General features: G+C 41.1%; 1 long non-coding RNA gene across 1 annotated transcript; it reads left to right on the top strand.

Annotated features, from left to right (window-relative positions):
* Positions 1-165: 165 nt before the first annotated feature.
* Positions 166-16,600, top strand: LOC310761264. Its single transcript, XR_014547280.1, has 3 exons — positions 166-290; positions 3,427-3,501; positions 16,379-16,600. It is a non-coding gene; the product is annotated as an uncharacterized lncRNA (long non-coding RNA).
* Positions 16,601-16,868: the final 268 nt, after the last annotated feature.

Genomic DNA, 16,868 nt, shown 5'->3' with positions numbered 1-16,868 from the left:
TATCTATTTATCTACTTGCACTTTTTGGCGTGCTCTCGAAGTGCTAGGTTGGCAGGAACTGGGACCAAACAACGGGACTGTATTCTTGGTTTTCTCTGTTTGCCAGCTTCCACAGTTGCTATGTTTATATCATTGTTCCATGATTACCATGTTAGCAACATTCCAGGACAGGATAGCTCTGTTATGTTTTGTTTCCCAGAATTCTTCTCTGAGAGAAGGTGAAACATCTCTACATTGTTATACAAAATTCTGATTGTATCCCTATACTGCATGGTGGCCAAGAAGCACAGGTGGGAAGCTCTGTGGTGCGCCTACATAAGCCACTACCAGACTTTTACATTGGGGGTGGGGTGTAATTCAATGTCTGTCAGGGACTGGGCAGAGGAGGAATGTTGGAGACTGCCTCCCCAGCCCGACCCTTCCAGAGAAGAGGAAGACAGTTCAGAATTACAACAGGGGTTTGAGGGAGGTCACAGCTCAGATGCAGAGGAGGTGAAAAGTTGGGAAACAATGGGAGAGGAGGAGGAGGTAGAGGAATCACCATGGGGGTGACAGCTGATGGACATAGTGTCTTTAGAAAGCATTCCAGACCCCCCCTCCCAGAACATGGCAGGCCTTGAAAGTAGAAGAGCAACGAGCTCAAAGACAGAGGGCACTTGTCAGTAACCATAGAGGTGATGATGAATGAGGAAGTGGGAGAGCCGTGTGTGTGTGTGGAGATTCACTCGGGGCAATGCCATTATCCAAGAGGCTGGGTACTAAAGCCTCTCTCTGTAAATACTGAATAAAAAGCAGACGGTAAGAACATTCCTTGTCTTTGTACATTCCTGGGCAACCGGCCCTGGGAGTTGCTGGCAGCTGCCTGACAATGTCAGGGGAGATTTCAGCCTTAGAAGGCATGTTATGGAAGTTAGGATAGAAATGGAAGGGATGAGGCAAAAGAGAGTATCATGGATCCATGGACCAATGTGTTGCTCAGTCACTCTATATGTCACTCTGACATTCCGTATCTCTCAGTATATCTCTGGTAACTTCAACAACATGCATGATTTGCTTCTAGCTTGCACTCTCTAGCAAGAGCTTCTTCTCATTGTGTTTCTTTCATGAACTCCAAGCAGGAATAAATTGTATATTCAGTGGACAAGAAAATTGGCTTCCAGGTGGAAAAATCAAAATTGGAAACAGAACTGTTAGATCCCAAAACTAAGATATTATCAAGAATGTATAACTTGCTGTTGAAATGGAATATTCAGGATGAAACGGTGAAATCTGCTGTGATAAAATGGGCACAAGATGTTGGACATAACATTATGTTTGCTGACTGGGAACAGTTATGGACCACAGGTATGAAATTTACGGCATGTAATGCCTTAAGAGAGAATATTATGAAAATGATATACAGGTGGTACATGACACCAGTCAAGCTTGCAAAAATCTATCATTTGCCTGATAATAAATGTTGGAAATGTAAAGAAAATGAAGGTACATTCTTTCACCTCTGGTGGATGTGCCCAAAGATTAAGGCTTTCTGGGAGATGATTTATAATGAAATGAAAAAGGTATTTAAATATACCTTCCTGAAGAAACCAGAGGCCTTTCTCCTGGGCATGGTGTTAAAGAAGGACAGAACTTTTTTTATGTATGCTACAACAGCAGCAAGAATACTTATTGCAAAGTATTGGAAGACACAAGATTTACCCACCCTGGAAGAATGGCAGATGAAGGTCATGGACTATATGGAATTGGCGGAAATGACTGGCAGAATCCGAGACCTGGGAGAAGAGTCGGTGGAAGAAGATTGGAAGAAATTTAAAGACTACTTATATAAATATTGCAAAATTAATGAATGTTAGAATGGTGTCGGAATGAAGTTAAGTGGTTTTAGCGATAATGCCATAAGGAGTATGTAAAAATGGTCTGTTATTAAGTGAGAATGCGAAGTTATAATACATTAAGGTAAAGGATTAAGATAAAAACAAGGAGGGAAAGGATTTGCTGAATTAACCAATTGAACTGGAAGACAAAAAAGGGAGGTGTGAGGAGGTCAGGGAAGCAAGCAAATGAAATACAAGACATGAAAAGATTGATATGTTTTTAACTGTTTTTTTTCCTTTATTTTTCTGTACTTTGTATTTTTTCTTTTCTTTTTTCTTTTTATTACATTGTAACTCTTTTTGAAACTAATAAATATCTTTTTTTAAAAAATGTATATTCAGGACACCTGGATACCCTGCTGGACAGATGAATATCCTGAACAGAGGTATCTTACATATGCAATACATAATCATTAGGAATACCAGTTACTTGACATGTTTCAGCCTCAGCTGTGCATATAATATTCATGTGTGTAGGAAATTCTTAAATAAATGAAAACTATTTTAATAAATGCAATGTCTGACACATCCTAATAATTCTGCACTAACACACCAACCCTAGGAAGCCCGGCAGCCAGATTCTCAATACACTTTCTTTTGCTTTAACACTTACTTCTTCAAACAAGCATAACACCATCAGTGTAGTCTGCCCCCCTCCTGGAATGATTGCAGAACCCAGTTTCTGCGTTCTTGAGTGCTACTTGAGTGTGTTTCCCCCCTGAAGTGTCTCATTTGTGGAGAGATATTTAATGCAAAAATACCATTGTGGAAATTTTCTAACAATCAAGAAGAAGCATCCTGGTATTCCGAACATCTCCTGTTCCTCATAGCTTGCTACAGTTTTCCTACCAATACAAGTTTTTGGTATTCTGTTCCTTCTAGTTTTTTCCAAGAACCCACCAACCAAGCACATGCCAGTTTCCCTGGAACATTAAACTGCCTAAGATATTCAACCACGTTCATTTTCACAGGAGTCAAATTTTGACTCAAATCTGTAGGGCATCTTAAAGGTAAAGGTAATGGGACTCCTGACAATTAAGTCCAGTCGCGAACGACTCTGGGGTTGCGGCGTTCATCTCCCTTTACAGGCCGAAGGAGCCGGCGTTTGTCCACAGTTTTTCCAGGTCATGTGGCCAGCATGACTAAGCCGCTTCTGGCACAACGGAACACTGAAACCAGATCAGTGCACGGAAACACTTTACCTTCCCGCCGGAGTGGTACCTATTTATCTACTTGCATTTTGGCGTGCTTTCGAACAGTTAGGTTGGCAGGAGCTGGGACTGAACAATGGAAGCTCACCCAGTCGCGGGGATTCAAACCACCGATCTTTCGATCGGCAAGCCCAAGCGGCACAGTGGTTTAACCCACAGTGCCATCCGCGTCCCTTGTAGGGCATCTTAGCTAGACTTTAAAAAGAACAACAGGCTATCATTCATAATTAGGGTCTTATAGCTGTTTTGACGTAATAATAATAAGAAGGAGGAGGAGGAGGAGGAGGAGGAGGAGGAGGAGGAGGAGGAGAAAACAAAACAAAACTATTTGTCCCATACAGACTAATGAATTCTCATTGCAAAATCTTGACAATGAGCTTTTTCCAAGAACATTAAGGAACTAAGTGGACACTTCTGTGAGTACAATATTGATATGTGTGCACAAATTTGTTATTCCATAAGCGAGAGCATATAAAAAGTGAAACGCTATCCCTCATCCATGTTGGAAGAAAGAGTGACCTTTCAGATTATGGAAAATAACTTGAACCAATCAATCCAAGTTACAAGAAGGGAGATTCTGGCTAAACACCAGGAAGAACTTTCTGACAGTAAGCTATTTGACAGTGGAACAGGCTTCCTCGAAAGGTGATGGACTCTGCTTCATGGGAGGTTATTAAGCAGAGATTGGGTGGCCATCTGTCTTAAATGCTTTAGCTGTGATTGCTGCATTGCAGGGGTTGGACTAGATGACCCTTGGGGTCCCTTCAAATGCTACAATTCTATGATTTTTATGATTTGGCAGTGAAGCAGCAGAAAGTAAGCTACACCATCAGTGTGCTTTGACCCACTTACCCCAAAACCAGGATACCTTTTATGCAATTAAAACTTGCTGCCTAGACAAAGTGATTTTTATCTTCATAGCATAATTTCATGCACAACATTTGTTTGCAAGAGCACACACAAACACAACATGCAACTGATGTGCAATATAAAGAGCATTTTAAAATGTTCCTCAGTTTTATTTTTACATACAGACATACGGTAATTTCATATTAACATTTGACTTCTTTGGTGCTTTTCCAACCCTAATAATGTTGCGCTGACATGGCTTAGTATATTTCGGGGGGGGGGGGTGTTTGGTTTTAAAGGCTTTCAACCCCAGTGATTTCTTTCCCCAGTGGCTTCTGAAATTTATGTTGTTGATTTCAACAAGCTGAGTACCTGGATGAAGATGGACTGTTTGCTTGATCTGCAATAGATTAGCTGGGTACCACGGAGAGCAAGGGCTGATGGTCTGGCCCATCTGCGCCTCCAACACTGTGGCTTGAAGCCACTGCTCTCTTTTTCTGCATGACCAACTGACTAATTACTATTCTTGGCCTCTTCCAATCTCTTCAATTAATGCAGTGCACAATTGCACATAGCTACAGAGTCACCCATCATGCGGTAGAATCTGGGCCAAGAATTAGGCTCAAAGTCCCAGAAGCACCTGTTAAGAATCCCAAACATCCAGATGGCACGGTCTTTTTGGGAAGCGTCAAAGATTGACTTATTTGTCTATCTTTTTTTGGTTTAAGGTTATAGACACAATTGTCTAGAAGCCACAAGCCAAAGTGCTTCACACAGAACAAAAGATAAACAATCCCTCCCTCCCGATCTATGGATTACAGCAAGAAACCTTCAATTTGTATATCTAAATCTTTATACACTGGTGGGGTTCATTGGTTTTTGGGTTGTTGTTTTTTTGCTTTTTAACCCCAGAAGCATATAAATGGGATTAGTCTGTGATTACAAGGAAAGCTCTGGAATAATTAGAAGGATTTACTCACAGCTGTAAGTCACACACACAAAAAGGGAATTATTTCATGATTCTACAGTATAACTTCTAATTTAAGAGTTTGTTCATTAGAAAACATCATTCAGGTTGGCCCTGTTCTCACTTGGTTGCAGTTACAACAGCATCATGTTATTGGATATCACATACCCTCCACAAATAGTTGTGCAAGTTTTTAGTTACAGAATATCAGAAATTAAGATATTACTATCAGATCTTCTTAGGACACGGGTGGCGCTGTGGGTTAAACCACAGAGCCTAAGGCTTGCCGATCAGAAGGTTGGTGGTTCAAATCCCCGTGACAGGGTGAGCTTCCATGGCTCGGTCCCTGCTCCTGCCAACCTAGCAGTTCGAAAGCACGTCAAAGTGCAAGTAGATAAATACTGTATTTTTTGCTCCATAAGATGCACTCTTTTCCTCCTAAAAAGTAAGGGGAAATGTCTGTGCGTCTTATGGAGCGAATGTGTGGTTGATCACTGGCTCCCTTTCCGGCCCCACCCCGTTGCCCAGGCCTCCATTGTTGAATGTTCTGCAGACAGAGGCTGTTTCCCCAGCAACATGTGACTGGCTGATTAGATTATCTGTCTAGAAACTGTAGAAACGGCTCCCTTTACTTTCCTAAAGAAGCTGCAGAACTGTGAGTTGAACCCCATAAAAACAGGATTTTTCCCCTTTTCAAAAGAAGTTGCACAACTGTGAGCTGATCCCCCAAAAAACAGGGTTTTCCCCCTTTCCTCCTCTAAAAACTAGGTGCGTCTTATAGTCAGGTGTGTCTTATGCAGTGAAAAATATGGTAGGTACGGCTCCGGCAGGAAGGTAAACAGTGTTCTGGTTCGCCAGAAGCGGCTTAGTCTTGCTGGCCACATGACCTGGAGGCTGTATGCCAGCTCCCTCGGCCAGTAAAGCGAGATGAGCACTGCAACCCCAGAGTCGTCCTAACGGTCAGGGGTCCCTTTACCTTTATCAGATCTTCTAGGGTGTCGCAGGATGCATTTGTTTTTCATGGACCCCCCCTCTAAATTTAAAAAGTAAACAAGAACTTCTGAAATAAACACTGTAAGTACGCAGAATATTTGGAACTGAAGCAAAGGAAGCAGCCAAGAAGATAATAGGACATGTGTTCAACATTAAATTTGTGGCATACACCAGGGTTCTAATTTCTTTGGACTCCTTCTTTACCACAGGTTCCCTTGAATGCTCCAACACATTCATTATGGTCTGCCCATGTAATCTTATTTGTTCAAAACAGAGTTAATGGAATCTGTAGATGGGATATTTTATCGCTGTGGCCCAATTCTTCTAGAAGATATTTTGTGGGCTTTCCACAGGAGCCACTCATGGAGGAAGAGGTGTCAACAATACTCCCCTAATGTGTTTCAGACCATGTCACCAATGCCCAAACATCTGACAACTGAAGGAAAGGTGTGGGTTGTTGTTGTTGTTTTAACTTTTACCCCTGAAAATAATTTAATAGATATTATCTTAATTGACTGAAAGATTGGAACAGGCATTCCCCAACACACAGTCAGAGCACCAGTTACAGATCTTGTGTAATTCTGTTAAATTAGAATTGCAGAGGTGGGATTTGTTTGTTTGTTTGTTTTACAATGGAACAAACAAACAGCAGCTTAATCTCGTAAACCAATTGGGGAGGAGGGTTTGAGAGGATGGACTAAAACAAAAAGAAGCATGCATGGATATTTTTCGTCAAATTCCGCTCACTGGTTTGGATGGCAAGGGGCAGAATGGAAAAGAATAAGATGACTGGGGTGAAAAGCAGGAGTGTGCGGCAGGGATGAGAGAATTTGTAAGTTTTGATTTCCTTCAGTTTCTCATTTTAACAAGCTTAAATTCAGTTCTCCACATTTCCATATCAGTTTTTGATTTCCCCCCAAAGTCCTCATGAAAATTCATTTGCGCATGTTCACATGCATTTTTGTGTATTACAGTGGTACCTCGGGTTAAGTACTTAATTCGTTCCAGAGGTCCATTCTTAACCTGAAACTGTTCTTAACCTGAAGCACCACTTTAGCTAATAGGGCCTCCCACTGCTGCTGCTGCACCGCCGGAGCACGATTTCTGTTCTCATCCTGAAGCAAAGTTCTTAACCCGAGGTACTATTTCTGGGTTAGAGGAGTCTGTAACCTGAAGCGTATGTAACCCGAGGTACCACTGTATACACTTCATTGTAAATCAATTTCCATTAATATAATGCATTTGTCTGTGTTATTTTCACAAATATGTGCATTCCTGTGCACCCTTTATTTGCCTATGTGGCTACACACTAACAGGAACTGAATTAAGGGCCTTTAAAAAAATGTATGACCTGGAGCTACGTTTTTGTGTTGTGGTGATGGGTCTTCTGAGGAGATTAAGAGAGTGCATATTTTACTGTACAGAAAGCATTCCTCTATTTGTTAACTAGCTGGCATGGTGCTACCTTCATCATAATTGGTATTTGTCTTCCTAACCCAATGTAAATAAATAAGAATAATTACTCCTGTTCGGTGCACCATTTGTCATTTCTTTGGAGCGCTGCCTTAATTACACAGTGGATGCAAATAAGTGCCAAGATACCCGGACTTGTAATAAAATGCTTAACCGATGAGCAGTTTTAGAAGTGTAAATTAAAATGTAACATGTTGTTTCTAGCTATTGTGATTACACTACACATGTATTTAATTTCATGTAGAATGCTTCTTCACATTTGCTTTTGTTTTCAGATATCAGCATGAGTGAATAAATGCTTCATATTGGAAACAATAGTACATTAAGTTAATCGGCTTCTGAATGTGCATTTCTTTAAATAGACCAATAAGACCAGCTTCCTGTTTGAGCAACAGACTGTTTTGCCTATTGAGGTCCATGGAAGGCAGTATTTCACTCATCAACTGTATTATTATTATTATTATTATTATTATTATTATTATTATTCTAGGCACACTCCACCACCATCCCATCTCATGCTGTCCTTGAGGTACCTCAAGCGGTAGATGCTGGGAGCAGCCCCTCCATTTCCCCAGATACTCTGAAGCTTGCCTGCCCTGTGCTCCCTAAGCTAGCCTGAAGACGCCAGTGGGGTACACACTCTCATTGGCAATATTGAACTAAGGATTCGATGCATAGAATGGGTGGGTGCCATCTTGTCTTTTTTTCCCACAGCAAGATGGCTTGTATCTAGATTTTCAGCTAAAACCTGCAAAGGATCTTGCACAATAAAATGCAAGGGATACATTTAAAACCATGCACTTGGAAACGTTCTTTCCCCTCCTGCGTTCCTTCCCACAAATAAGTTAGGTGGTCCTGAGGCATGGAGGCAGACATTTCAGCTAGACCAGGAGCATGAGTTGGATGTTTGCCATCACATGCCTTCCTCTTGCTGCTTTTTGCAGGTGGCTAACACAACACTCCTGCCTTTATTCACCCCTCCATCCCTCTCCCAGGGATCTTAATGCCCAGAGAAAATTCCACAAGAAAAGTATATTTTGGAAAGATGGATCTAAATTCCAAAATCCATAAAGTGTATATATATTTGGGTTGGCTAGGGCTCTGGGGAAGAGAGGACTAAGGGGTGGATATTTAGGAGTGGACACATCTGTCTGGCCCAAAATACTGACCAGGCCTTTGTCATGCAAAGGAGAGACAAGAGCTCCACTGAGATCTGTGCAACGTCCGTACTACAGGCATAGTTGCATTCATGAAGGGTAAATAAGTGCAGATTTATATTCCTACCAGATTCTGGGATATGTTTAATGGTTCCAAGCACTGTACATCTCATTGTTGGCCTGACTGAACTGAGGTGATGGCCTTGTCGTTGTTGTTTAGTCGTGTCCGACTCTTCGTTACCCCATGGACCAGAGCACGCCAGGCATTTCTGTCTTCCACTGCCTCCGGCAGTTTGGTCAAACTCATGCGGGTAACTTCGAGAACACTATCCAACCATCTTGTCCTCTGTCGTCCCCTTCTCCTTGTGCCCTCCATCTTTCCCAACATCAGGGTCTTTTCCAGGGAGTCCTCTCTTCTCATGAGGTGGCCAAAGTATTGGAGCCTCAGCTTCATGATCTGTCCTTCCAGTGAGCACTCAGGGCTGATTTTCTTCAGAATGGAGAGGTTTGATCTTCTTGCAGTCCATGGGACTCTCAAGAGTCTCCTCCAGCACCATAATTCAAAAGCATCAATTCTTTGGTGATCAGCCTTCTTTATGGTCCAGCTCTCACTTCCATACATCACTACTGGGAAAACCATAGCTTAGTGATGGCCTTAAGGACACCCAACTCTTTCCTGCAGTTGCATTTGCAGGGGAGGATGGGGGCAGAAAAATCAGCATATTGTTCACCATTACTAAATCTCTTCATTAAGTAACTGCTGATAAGCTTCTGATGCACCCCCAGGATTTGCTGATACACAGTTTGAAGAACCCAGGGGACATTTTATGGAAGGTTTACTTGTTAGATATGCAGGGAAACATACCTTTCGAAGGAAGCATCCTTATTCAGGAACCTTTGGGGTTTTCAGTTTCTATCTATTTCTCTATCTGTTCTGAACCCTCTAAATACATCATCATCAGCATAATCACCTTGATCAGCAACCATTTTCTTTTCTCACAAGGACGGCTGGAAACTCTTTGGCATGGCATTAATAGCTGGCAGAGAAGCGGCTGTATCTGATTATCAAGATTGATTGATGACATTATCTGGATACCTTAAAATGCTCAGGCCCGAAATAGATCTATTAGTTTTTGAAAAGGCAATACATTTTGTTGTTGACAAAATTTTCCAGGATGTATATTTATCACCAAGATGGTATCAAAATGAGCTAATTAGTTATTTTTGTGGTATATTTTTGCCTCCACAATGGAAAACACACATTCCTGACATGCACATCTAAGGCTGTCAGCTATAATCTAACATATCTTTGTACTTGCCAAAGTAATACAATGCAGTGCACACAATTTGGCAAAATTCTGTCTTAACGGTTGACAACCTGTTAAGAAGCAAAAGTTTTATACAGTGGTACCTCGGGTTACAAACACCTCAGGTTACAAACACTTCGGGTTACAGACTCCGCTAACCCAGAAGTAGTACCTTGGGTTAAGAACTTTACCTCAGGATGAGAACAGAAATCGTGTGGCAGCATTGGGAGGCCCCATTAGCTAAAGTGGTACCTCAGGTTAAGAATGGTTTCAGGTTAAGAACAGACCTCCGGAACGAATTAAGTTCGTAACCAGAGGTACCACTGTATTTGAATTAGTCTCTCCATACTTCATGAAGTAGATAGGAGCCTCTTTCATTTTTAACTGTACCTATACCATACTTTATGTGGGGCTACCCTTCCAGTCGATTCAGAAGCTGCAACTAGGTTGCTCCCTAACATACACATATAGCATGCGTTGGCTGCCCATACCAGCTTTAAGGTATTGAGTTTTAGTCACAAAGCACTAAACATCTTGCAACCAGCTTATTTCCAAGACTGTCTTTCCACATATAGTCCGCCTAGGCACTCCTGACAATGCCATGGCCTACTGAAATTTACTTAGCCAAGGTTCAGAGGAGGGCATTTCTGTTGTGGAATGAGCTCCGTACAGAGATCACGTATACATTGACTATGGGGTGCTTTCACAGACAGTTAAAAGACCTTTCTGTTTACCTTTCTGCTTACCTTGGTAATTCCTGACTGTTGATATCGAGTTCTCTTTCTCTCTCTCTCTCTGGTTCTGGCTGCTGTAGTTGCTGATATTATGTGTTATGAGTATTTAGATGTGTTGTTGTTCTTTATCAATTTTGATTATTTATATGTATGCTGCGAACTACTTTGGGATTTATAAATAAGAAGTAACAGGTAAGTTTTTAAAACCAACCCACCAACCTAGGGCAATGTCCCAATGGATCCAAAATATATTTTGCACCCCTTCGCTAAAGGTAAGATCAGAACCCAACTGTAGCAGTACTAATTTGTAGTGGCTAAATATTTATGATTTGGGTCCGCACAGCCTAGAAGTCATGTCACTTTATATGAGTTATGCATAGTGAAGTTCAACCCTACCTGGACATAGTCTTCAAGCCTTGGGTGCCTGCTGTCACCTCGGTGTGTTTTTTTGTTCTGGTTCGTAAATCTCATCTTACAGCTTTGGGCCATTCTCAGGCAACCCTAGAACACGATTTGCCTCCCTTTTTCTTCTCATCATCTCCCACTCCCTTTATCAATAAGATGTCTGAGCAAGCTGCTGGGAGAAGTATTGCAAAAGAGGATAAGCCGGTACATTCTCTTGCCTTGCTCTGATAAGTTTCCAAGGCCACATGACACTGCCTGAATAGCTGGTTACCTTCCTCGTTCCATGATATCTGATTTTTAGCCACACACCATCATCTGTGTGAAAACCCTGTATTTAAAGATGGTTATCATAGCACCTCTTAATCACCCCCCCAGGCTAAATATGCTCAGCACCTTTAACCTTCCTTTATAGCTAAGGCCCTTCTCTTTGTGGTCCTTCTCTGACACGATCCAGTTTCCTTCTTAAAAATGCAGCCCAGAAATGGACACAGTACTCCAGGTGAGGTCTGACTAAAGCAAGAAAGAGCAGTACCACTATGTCTCATGATCTGAACGCTATACTTCTGTTCTTGGTTATAACCTTTAAATCCCTAAACGGCTTAGATCAGGGCAATTTAAGGACCATCTCCCATGATACGATTTTGTTCATCCTCTGTGATCAGCTGTGCTGACCCTTCTAGTTCTATCAGCTGCTGAGGCAGAGATGGTGAAAATTCTGAAAGCGCCCAGATTATGGCACCCGTTGCGCCATAAGATTCACTGTACTTTGTTTCTTATTGTGTCCCATCTCTAAAGAAAATTTTGGTTTTAGTCTCCTGGTTTTATTGGTTTTAACCAGCTGTGCTTCTCACCTTTAATAAAGTATTATCATTTTAATATAACTCCTTAGTGTGGAGACACACACATTGAACTTGCTCGCAGGAGCAACAGCCTAAAATGTCCTGAAATTGACACTCTTCCCCCCCCCCCCCATCACTAATGTGTGCTCTATTTGATTGTGTTCGGTCTAGATTTATTTTCCCTTTTCAGAAGAGGGCAACCAAAATGATCAAGTGGCTGGAACAACTCCACCATGAGGAAAGGTTACAACATTTGGATTTAAATATTTTTAATTAAGAAAAAGAGAAAGAGAGAGAGAGTAAGAGAGACATGATACAAGTGTATAAAAATATTCATGTCACTGAGGAAAAGGATAGGGAAGAAATCTTCTCATAATACCAGAAACCTGCTGTCCAATGAAGCTGAACCTTGGAAGATTCAGGATAAACAAAAGGAAATAACTTGTTCACACAGTATATAGTTAAAATATGGAATTTCCTCCTAAAAATGTGAAGGCCATTAACTTGGATAACTTTAAAATAGGATTAGACAAGTTCATGAGGGAGGAGATGGCTGATACCCCTTCGGGAGATATCAGAACAACAATTAAGGCAAGCATAAATTGGATTATTTCTCCCCCTACCATCCCCCGAATTGTTTCTTCAAATTGCAAAGATATTCTACCACATCTCTAACATTAACTGCATTTGGAGACGACAGGCTACAGTTCCCACAAGAAGCTTGTACCTATGATGCATTTTCTCATGAGATGTATCATGGATCTTTGTTGCATTCTAATAAGAAGAGTAATCAGATAAGAATTGGGAAAGGGAATTGTCAGATTTTGGTCTTTGTTTTAGGGATGGAGAATCTGCAGCCTTCAAATGTTGTTGGATTCCAAATCTCCTCAGCCTCAGCCAGCATGGTCAATGGTTAGGGATTATGCGAACTGTAGTCCAAAATATCTGGAAGGCCACAGACTCCTCTTGCCCATTTCAGTTGTATTTTGAAAACGAGGACTGGGCAGAACGGCACATAAAATAAAATAACAGAAAGTAAAAAAAAGAAATCACGACACTAAAACAGTTGATAATATAATTTGCAGGCACAATCATTTCTTAAACAAGGAAAGCAAGGACATAAAAATAAACTATTATATCAGTATGAAGTCTCTAAAGCATAATGGAATGGAAAGCCAAACTGCACGTGCAGCAATTTTGTATGTGCCACTGAGCTGGCTTTAAAAGGTCCTCTGGCAACTGCCTGCTAAATTAGGCATACTGTGTTGCACAAAACAAATTCACTGTATGGAATGCCTACTTGTTCTAGCAGCTCAAATTGATCCCTGGAACAGCATTTCCATTTATTTCCATTTAGGCAATTGCACCTTGGTGCATGATTAAAAAGCATTCTCTGGAATTTAGCACAGTTTTATTTCAAAGGCAGGTTTGAATTATGATGAAAAGCCTGCCGATATTTCCAGAGAGTAGCCTGAGCCCAGAGATTCTCATGAACACATAAAACTGCCATTTCTTCATCTAGCCCAGTGGTTCTCCAAGGTCTTAGGCAGGGACCTTTCCCAGTTATGCAATCTGAGATCCTTTGGGAATGCTGATGATTAAATACTCATTTAAAAAGTCATACACCTTAATGAAATAGAACTCTCTAAGGGGATTACACAAAGCTATAAAAAGGCAAACAATTTTCTCAATGCTAGATAAAAACAAAATGCAACTATGTGCCACAGTTGAAATATGTTCTGTACCTCTGAGATTTGATCCCTCCATTTAGAGGGAAAGATGGGGCTATTCAGTCTGGGAAGGTAGTCTACCTAGAAGGAAAACTCTGATCCAAAACCTCTGCTGCTTTGAAGGATGTCTTTGGGAAGAGAAAAGGCTAAGCAGTAAACCCTACACAAATCTAGAGTAGAGTCCCTAAGACAGTAGGATGTTGTCTTCTATGCCTTTTTCTGGCAACTCCTGCAGCCAAGCCAGTGCCAAATGTGTTGCTCTGCTTTCCTTTGGACCACATCAGTGAGGCTGATGTTGTCTGGGCAGACCAGCACCCTGGAGAGGTCACTTTGGCGCTGCTAATGCAGCAGTTTGACTTCATTCCCAGAGGCTCACTCCATTGTCTCTAGAGATAGGCTGATACCAATAATGTTACCTAGAAGACCACACTGAAACTGCTGTGGGTGACAGTTTCCCTTGCAGATAGATGCCTTGTACTGGAATCAGCTCCCCACTCCCATGACTGACTCCCCCAAAACCTGAGTTCACGCCCAGGTCAAAAATGGGAGCTCAATCATGAGTGAAGCATCAGAAGTGTTCACATACTAAGCAGCAACAAACCCAGGGTTTTCATCTGTGATGACGCAGGTCGTAGTCTGTACCACGAATGGGATGGGAAGCAAGCGAACCATGCCTCTCTTACTGCAAGCCTCAGTGCTGCCCCCAAGTATATACCATTTTCTTTCTCTGCCTGGCTCTACTAAACAGCCATAGAACTTTCCAACCTACTCCTAATACGGCAATTAAATGTGGGGTGAATATTAAGGCTTTAGTCCATGTTTTTCCAAAACAAAACATGATTTTACTTTAGGTTTTAGTAAAGTAACATTTGAACAATTTTGTGGGGGGGGGGGAATAAAGAAAACAACCTAATTGTACAGTTTGACTAGTTACTATAAGAACAAATAATTTTATTTTTTAAAATAAAATGAACAGAGATAAACAGATCCAGCCATGCCTGTTTTGGCTGTTTCCCTAACTAAGCCAATGTTTATCAATCTTTATCCCTCAATTCTGTTTCTGCTGTAGTTCCCCCTTGAAGTGCTTCAAGCTCTGCCTCTCTGACTCCACAATCACAGTTTCCTACCAAATTTTCTAGTTTGATTTACACACAATATTTTCACACACCATTCCCAATGTTTCAACCAATCAGAAGGATAAGTCTAGTTTCCCCTTAGTTGCCAGTTTCCTGAGCTAAATCCTCCTGTGCGGAACATTCCGAGGTAAAATCAGTGTTTTTAAAATATACTTGTTTTAGTCACACTTTGTGTTTTCAACTGAACAAAAGCCTTAGGAATACACATAATGTATGAAGAAGACCAGAGTGTCAGCAAATCTAGATTTGCTCCTCAATTCATCAATCTGCTGATGAGCTTAAGCTAGTCTTCACTGGTATATTGTATCCTTTCCCCAAGTATAAAAAAACCATGCGGGAATTCTTTTATGTAGCGATGTTAAATAGCTTAAAGGATCACTTCTTATACAGAGAACTAAAGGGTCCATTTATATATAATATTATGTTCATTGCAGCTTTCAGTTTGTGAATTTGAACAGATGTTACATATAATTCATTTTTGGGCTAGAGTCTCCATGTCTCTATAGCATGATTATTATAATTGTGAATGATATTTCCAATGGCTGGATAAAAACTCAACTAACTGTGTAGGTCGGATTATTTCAAACAGGTGCTCCCATTGTTATACTACTAAATATGCCAATTAGGGATATTTATAGACTCCACACAATTTAAATTAGATGTAACTAATCTTTTTTGGCGTCTCTGAAATACAGCAAAGGGGGGAAAACATTTAGATTTATTTAGAGCAATTTAAAAATATGCAATCTGTATTTCAAGGGGCAGAAGAAACATTTTTAAACATGTGTAGTTTTGTTTGAGTGTGCCCTACTGTAGACATTTAGCTTTCAGACAAGGTCTATGTCTTGGGATGTTGTGAATTTCCATGTTTCTTCTGCCCCAGGTGTGGAAACTGTGCACTGTTGCAAGGATGCTCACTGTCACAGATAAATGTCCTGGGTGGCAGCAGGTTTGAGAATGCTACCACTAGGATCTAGAAAAAGATGTGTGGATGCACACTGAACTGGGTGTTGAGCAGCAATTCATCAGATGTGCCTTGTGCCAGGCACCATATGATGAATTGTCAACAACAGGAATACACATATGAATTGGATCCCCATGGAAATCTTAGAGAACAATCCTATGCTCAAGAAGCTGGTGGAAAGCAAGCCAGTGTACAGACGCACTGAATCCAAACTCCATTCAGCAGTGGGGCTACTGCTGGCTGAGGGAAGACAAGCCACCCCTTTTGGCCATCTTAATTTATGTTGGGTTGCCAGCTCATGTGCAAGACTAATTGGATTTATTTTTTTAAGCTAAGGTTCAGCTTCAACTGGGATTGAGATTATACATTTGTGTTCAACTGCAATGTTTAGATTAGAATTCACATGGAAGGAGCTGGCATCACATCTACTTCTCATGCCAGTGTCACCAACCTTGAATCAATGCTAAAGATGAAAAAAGTCATGTTGGGGACACCTTTCATGTGACCTTGAGTTTTTGAGGGAGCAGAGTAGTGTGGGAAAGTGTCAGGGTTTTGCCGTGGGTAGAAGCCCAGAGTCAGGAAACCCAAGTCAGAAAGATAATGATAACAACAACAGCAACAATAGTTGTTGCAGGACCAGAGAATGACCAAAAACCAAGTTTGCAAACGCAAGAGACACCCAAGTAAGACCTTGTTGCTCAGAATTTTACTGGAACTATTTTTACTTTTTCCTTCCCAGGAGGAGACCGTGGTTTGCCTGGGTAGAGTCAGTCTGGACGGTTCTACCCTGAGCAGTTGTGGTGATGGAGCTCACCACATGGAGGGAACATGCAGCAGCTGCCATACTGCTGAGGTGATGTCAGAAGGAACCCCTAATTGTTATAAAGAGAGCTACAAAATGCCAAGAGCTTCATTTTGTTGTTGTGAAAAAGCTTTTTAACATATAAATGGCTAACTCAGAGTTTCCACTTCATTGCTATCATTTTCTTTCCCCTTCATCTTTTCACAATGACATGCCCTGCATCATCCACTAGTGTGAAAATTTGAACAAATAGCCTCAAATAGCAGAGGCATAGCGTAAGTGAAAGTTTTTATAATCTTTTAGGCTATTCTTCACAAATTGCATTTCTGTCATGGCAGCTACATTTGAACCTTATGCTTTTTCTGACAAAATGGAAACAGGTCATCTTTATTTTTTAAATGGCATGACAACTTAAATGCATTTCCTA

The sequence above is a fragment of the Podarcis filfolensis genome, assembly GCF_964270895.1.
Source record: "Podarcis filfolensis genome assembly, chromosome: 4".
NCBI lineage: Eukaryota > Metazoa > Chordata > Lepidosauria > Squamata > Lacertidae > Podarcis > Podarcis filfolensis.
This window is presented reverse-complemented; position numbering and strand designations above follow the sequence as displayed.